Source organism: Rhamphochromis longiceps, linkage group LG3, assembly GCF_057381845.1.
Source record: "Rhamphochromis longiceps isolate RC_006_pf linkage group LG3, R_longiceps_female_GT1.1, whole genome shotgun sequence".
Lineage (NCBI taxonomy): Eukaryota > Metazoa > Chordata > Actinopteri > Cichliformes > Cichlidae > Rhamphochromis > Rhamphochromis longiceps.
In genome coordinates, this window is record NC_140559.1 from 19,157,075 (window position 1) to 19,164,321 (window position 7,247).

The 7,247-nt window shown below is 43.2% G+C and overlaps 1 protein-coding gene across 2 annotated transcripts in view; it reads right to left on the bottom strand.

The window, feature by feature from the left end:
- The window catches only part of LOC146673291 (uncharacterized), a 14,349-nt gene extending 7,454 nt beyond the window's left edge, over positions 1-6,895 (bottom strand). Inside the window, exon 1 of one of the 2 annotated variants that reach the window (XM_085401783.1) lies at positions 5,986-6,895. The gene's annotated coding sequence lies outside the window, so the exon portion shown is untranslated. The remainder of the gene's footprint in view (positions 1-5,985) is intronic. The other variant, XM_085401782.1, reaches the window with a different exon arrangement.
- Positions 6,896-7,247: the final 352 nt, after the last annotated feature.

Here is a 7,247-nt window from a genome sequence, read left to right on the forward strand (position 1 = left end):
GTTAAAGAAAAGATACAAGAAAAAAAATCAAACGAGTGAAAGGGTTAGACCCTTACGAGCACACAGAGTGGACAAAAGACGTTAACGTGCTGCCCAACTTTCACCACGCTCAGATTTATAATTATACGGTTCTTAGAGTGAGTGCATACACTCATGAACGGATGGGTACAGGACCTTGAAATGCACCGTGTAGAACGAAAGACCATCGTACGAACAAAGGTAAGTTTACCAGTCTCACAAATCGTCTTCATAAATACACATTTGTTAACCGTTTATTAATAGGACCTTTGAGCTCAACGGTAATTAATTAGTAATAATTTCTGGTACGCATTACAGAAATGTAGCAGTGACAATAATATCGTATGCTGTAATCATACTGGGCAATTAGTGATACAAAAAAAATGTTTTATGCTGTTTATCCTGTGAATAAAAGTATATGTTTTTGTCAATGTACCATGGTAATAACAGAAGTGAAACGCAATATTGTGTCAGGACAATTCACTATTTATGCACAATAAACAAAGGAGCATAGCGCCACAATTTCTGTTCAGCGCCAGACTTGCTTGTAACCTATATCACCAATTATGTTATGAAAAATGACATATTAACTACTACAAAACACTGACCTTTGTGGGAATGCTTGGAGCAGACAAACATGTGAGCTGGAGTGTTGCTCCAGAGTGTTGCTCCGGCTCTTTGTTACTTTGGAAACATGGCTTGAACAATTTCTCTTCAACGACGTAATCCGATAAAAACCGATCTCTTTATCCGTCGGCTTCCCGTGGCTGTCATGCAACCGACTATTGCAGTTAATAATACAACAGCTTCTTTAATATCACCAACCATTCCCATGTTATTGCAGTGTATCCATATAAATGGCCCACACTGTAGTTGTATAGAGATTGAACATGTGACGTCATTAAGGGGTAAAACCGCAAAAGATTCTGGGAACTCGTGGCAAGCGGTACTAGCGCACGCAGGCTTTCAATTGAAATCAGTTAGTCAGGCATAAAAAGAAACACAAAAAATGGCAAGAGGCTGTTGTATTATTATTATTATTATTTGTTGCATCATATTGCTGTAATTGTTATATATATATATATATATATATATATATATATATATATATATATATATATATATATATATATAATAAAAGAAGGCATCGGTGGGCAAGAGACGAAAAACAGGGCGTTGTTGGAATGCTACTATGCAAGTAACCCCGGCGGAAGGGGCTACATGAATAGGATGAGGGACCTATGGATTCTTCGATACCCAACATCCACAATGACGGCGAAACAACTAGTAGCTCAGTGTTCCAACATTCGAAAGAAGGGACTGCTCTCACAAGTTGAACAGCGACAAGGGGCAGTACCCTCCATGGAGAAGGAGGCTAGACGGCAAGATCAAAGTAGCACGGAGGGAGGTTAGCCAACTAACGGAGTTGCAGAAAGGTGCGACAAATAAGGTGCCTAAGAAATACAGCAAGCTGTCCATACCTGAGGCCTTGGAAACTGCCAAGCAAAGACTCACAGCCTTGGCCAGCCGCTTGAGGAGGTACACCAGAGAGATAGAAGGCAGGAGAATAAACCAGCTGTTCTCCACAGAACCAGCAAAGGTGTACTCTCAGTGGCAAGGGAACAATAAGAGAACAGCACCACCAAGGCTGGAGACGGAGCAATACTGGAAGAGCATATGGGAGAAGGATGCAACCCATAACGGCAATGCTCAGTGGCTAGAGGATCTGAGGGCTGACCACAGCGACCTCCCTGAACAGGGTCCAGTAACCATCACAGTGGCAGATATCCAAGAAAGGGTCTCCAGTATGAAGAGTTGGACAGCACCAGGGCCCGACATGGTTCACGCCTACTGGCTGAAGAAGCTGACTGCACTCCACGAGCGTCTGGCAGTACAAATGAACCAGCTGCTAGTTAACGAGAGACACCCGGAATGGCTAACTGAAGGCCGGACGGTCCTGATCCCCAAGGACCCCAAGAAGGGACCGGTCCCCTCCAACTACCGACCAATAACCTGCCTCAGTACTACATGGAAGCTCCTGTCAGGCATCATATCGGCTAAGATGAACAGGCACATGGGTCAATACATGAGCGGGACACAGAAAGGAATTGGCAAGAATACCAGAGGCGCAAAACACCAGCTACTGGTAGACAGAACAATCAGCCGAGACTGCAAGACCAGACTGACCAACCTGTGCACTGCCTGGATTGATTACAAGAAGGCCTATGACTCAATGCCCCACAGCTGGATACTGGAATGCCTAGAATTGTACAAGATCAATGGGACCCTAAGAGCCTTCATCAGGAACTCAATGGGGATGTGGCGTACAACACTAGAGGCCAACTCCAAGCCCATAGCACAAGTCACCATCAAGTGCGGGATCTACCAAGGAGATGCTCTGTCCCCACTGCTGTTCTGCATAGGCCTGAACCCCCTCAGTGAGATCATTAACAAGACTGGCTACGGATACAGACTACAGAACGGAGCAGTTGTCAGCCACCTCCTGTACATGGATGACATCAAGCTGTATGCCAAGAGTGAACGAGACATCGATTCACTGATCCACACTACCAGGCTATACAGCAATGACATTGGAATGTCGTTCGGACTGGAGAAGTGTAGTCGGATGGTAACAAAGAGAGGGAAGGTAGTCAGAACTGAGGGGATTGAACTACCAGAAGGCAACATTGCAGACATAGAGGACAGTTACAAGTACTTGGGGATCCCACAGGCGAATGGGAACCAAGTCCTGAGGAGTCAGCTGAGGAGTCAGCTGAATGGTAAGAACAAGATCCGGGCCATCAACACGTACGCCCTGCCCATGATCAGGTACCCTGCTGGGGTAATAGGCTGGCCAAAGGAGGAGATAGAAGCCACTGACATCAAGACAAGAAAGCTCCTTACCATGCATGGAGGGTTTCACCCCAAATCCAGCACCCTGAGGCTGTACGCTAAGCGGAAGGAAGGGGGCCGGGGACTGGTGAGTGTCAGCACCACAGTCCAGGATGAGACAACGAACATCCAAGAATACATTAGGAAGATGGCCCCAACTGACCGAGTGCTCAGTGAATACCTCAGGCAGCAGAAACCCAAGAAAGAGGAGGGAGACGAGGAACCATCATGGAAGGACAGCCCCCTGCACGGTATGTACCACCGGCAGATAGAGGAGGTGGCTGATATCCAGAAATCCTACCAGTGGCTGGACAAAGCTGGACTGAAAGACAGCACAGAGGCACTAATCATGGCAGCACAAGAACAAGCTCTGAGCACAAGATCCATAGAGGCTGGGGTCTATCACACCAGGCAAGACCCCAGGTGCAGGCTGTGTAAAGATGCCCCAGAGACAATCCAGCACATAACAGCAGGGTGCAAGATGCTAGCAGGCAAGGCATACATGGAACGCCATAACCAAGTGGCCGGCATAGTGTACAGGAACATCTGTGCCGAGTATAACCTGGAAGTCCCGAGGTCAAAATGGGAGATGCCCCCAAGGGTGGTGGAGAATGACCGAGCTAAGATCCTGTGGGACTTCCAGATACAGACGGACAAAATGGTGGTGGCTAACCAACCGGACATAGTGGTGGTAGACAAACAGAAGAAGACGGCCGTAGTGATCGATGTAGCGGTTCCGAATGACAGCAATATCAGGAAGAAGGAACACGAGAAGCTGGAGAAATACCAAGGGCTCAGAGAAGAGCTCGAGAGGATGTGGAGGGTGAAGGTAACGGTGGTCCCCGTGGTAATCGGAGCACTAGGTGCGGTGACTCCCAAGCTAGGCGAGTGGCTCCAGCAGATCCCAGGAACAACATCGGAGATCTCTGTCCAGAAGAGCGCAGTCCTGGGAACAGCTAAGATACTGCGCAGGACCCTCAAGCTCCCAGGCCTCTGGTAGAGGACCCGAGCTTGAAGGATAAACCGCCCGCAGGGGCGTGCTGGGTGTTATATATATATATATATATATATATATATATATATATATATATATATATATATATATATATATATATATATATATACTGTCAAAGATACTTGTCTGTCAGTGAAGATATAAAGTTATAATAAACAAAGATCAATGCAACTTATTTGACACAGAGTTTAAGTTCACTGCTGTAATAACTAATAATGATTAATATAGAAATAACTTTATATTTACATTACCAAAGTGAGATGACTTTAGTCTCCTGAACAACATTAGCTAATTGTTATTTACTAGCTCATCTTAAAATGACTGTTCAGTAGAAAAATGAAGCCCAACAATCATGTTTTTACAGTCTCACGGTCTCAGCATCAGATACTCAAAAAAATCAAACAAAGATAAAATTAAAACAAATAGATGAAGAAGAAAAAATTCTCCTTCATTTCTGTCAAACAATGCTGCATGAAACCTTTCCAGCAGTTAGTATCATAAGCTGTCCAGGTTTGTGTGTCTATCAAAACACTTTTTACAAATCCTGCTGGAATTTGTCAGGTTACAGCTGCAGTCAAAGCACGATGGAAATAAGTGAACAAGCAAGCAAACGCTCAGCTTCTCATGCTGAGCTAATGATTAGTTGGTGTTGGTTTCCTCTCACTCTTCTTTTAATGTGTTCACAATTAGGGCTGGGCTATATCATACCATTCACGGTAATACCGTGAATGGTAATACCGTAATACCGTGAATGGGCAACGATAGGAAAATGACATATCGCAATAGAATATGGATAAAACGCGCATGCGCAGTGCCTTTGTTTACATACGTACATGGCTGCGACGCAGAATGAGAAGAGCGAAAGTAGATCATTAAATGAAACAGATGAACCAGAATTGGTTTGTAAAAATGCTGCAACTTCAGTGGTGTGGAACTGGTTTGGCTTTCGTCCATCAGATACACAACAAAGCACTATTTTTGGTAGAGCATGCTAGCGGCCGTCGTTATTACCGTGTTGTTTGGAAAATACGCCACACTTAAAATCAATCCTTTGATTTTTCTGAAAATCGACAGTGCCCTTTATAATCCCGTGTGCCTTATGTATGAATTCTGGTTGTGTTTACTGACCTCGAAACGATTTTATGTGGTACACGGTGTTCGAAAATCTGTCAAATGTTTAGTACGACTTTGCTAAGCTACGAAGCCGCACTGCTTGATGGATTGTGGGAACATTATGGCTATCGTAGGAAGGAGCCTCGCGGAGTGATACGTACTGTGCTTCAACATAATATTACCGTATTGTGTGTGTATAACCTCTTTTTAAGTTTTGTGGATATTATACATGGTTATGCTGAGGATATGTCAGCCAATTTCCAATGGAAATGTCTTTTGGTTAAACTGTCAGCAAGGAATTTGCACTGTTACATTTTTATATAACTTAAATGCACATAAAAAAACAGCTGCTTGTTTAAGTGAAAATACATTGATGGGGGTTTTTGCACTAATAAAGTTGTGGAGTTGTAAAGTATTTTGTCTAGTGTCAATTATATCGTCAGTTATATCGTTATCGCAAATTTTCAAATGTATATCGTGATAAATATTTTTGGTCATATCACCCTGCTCTATTCACAATAAACCCCTAACGGACCGAGAAGAGCAACAGAAGAGCTCATTCAGGAGCTGTTGAAGTTCTTCACGGATTTTTGATGGGAGCGACCAGGCGGATAATTTTATTTCCAAAATCAGACATCTTTATTAGCGCTGGAAGAAAATGAAATACAGATGCATCTGTAGATCATCCTATGAAGTCCTATTCTAAAGGCTGATTTCCCTCTCCCAGGCTTGTACCTGTGGCTTCATGTCCTGGGGGTTGGTTGTTCTCCTGCCCTGCACCCCATCCTTTTGTTCTTACCCTCTAGCAACCGTCATATTCTAACGTTGCAAGCAATCACAAACTCTACAGTCTGTCTAACTCCAATGTATACGAAGCAATCTATTATTCTCAACAGAGATAAACTCAGCATAAACTGAACCCACATTAAAGTTAGCTCCGTGCTTACCTTTAGATGAGCTCACAAACCGAGAGAGACTCCGTGATGAAGCTTAAAGTCTTTCCAAACAGGAAACAGATCAGGTAGCAGAGACCCACGTGGTTCACGCTGATCCCAGCTAGGATCCAGGAGACAAGGGTGTGCAGATCGATGCAGATATCGATCCAAACGTTGGTAGTGGTATATGTTCCTGTACGTTTACTACTTTACTCCCGTTTCATGAAAAAGCAGCTCTCTCTGCTCGACTCCTCTCCTGCACACACACTTTGCTCCGCCCCCTTTATTTGGCTCCGCTGTGATTTGTTGCTGTGCGATCACGTGACTCAGCTAAACAACGTAACCACGTGGGGTATTTCAAAATTAGGGCCTATCTCCTTTTCCTAAACTCTTTTCCGTGGCTCGAGGAAAACGTCATCGTGGGAAGGAGAATTGCTAAGGACTCAGGGAAAGAGAGGAGCGGTGCTGAGAATTGGAACAGCCTTACACTCGTCTCTCTGTAACAACGTGACACCGGATGTCCGCCTGTTGAAACTACAGAAGATGGCAAGGGCGTAGGCTGTGTCCCAATTCAGGGTCTGCACGCTTGAAGTACGCGCTCTACGCGCACTACGTACGGCGCGTACTATAAGTACGAGAAGTGCGGAAGTGAGAGGCTTGTGAAATGGGCTTTGTCGCGCTGTTAGGGTTGCCTAGCAACCATGATACTAACCGCGAGACACGTTACATACAGCATTGTTTGATAGAAATGAAGGAGAAAAATGTTTTGTTGGTCATTCATTTTTGTCATGACATCACTTTGATTAATTGAGTATCTGAGGCTGAGACCACGGGACTGTAAAACATGATTGTTGGGCTTCATTTCTGTGCTGAACAGTCATTTAAGATTAGTTAGTAAATAACAATTAGTTAATGTTGTTCATGAGACTAAAGTCATCTCACTGTGGCAATGTAAATATAATATGGCCAATATTATAGTATTGTCAGTTTATTATGATATATATCTATATCTATATATCTATCTATATAAATAAATAAATAAATAAATAAATATATATATATATATATATATATATATATATATATATATATATATATATATATATATATATACACACACATATACATATATCACTGACTTTCAGCTTGTTGTGTTTGTGGATATATAACTGACTTTAATTATTAAACATTCGCACATAAATAAGTGACATCATATTCAGTACTTTTGACAGTTCACTCTTCGGCCGCTCCATCTTATTAGGGAAATTCCAAAT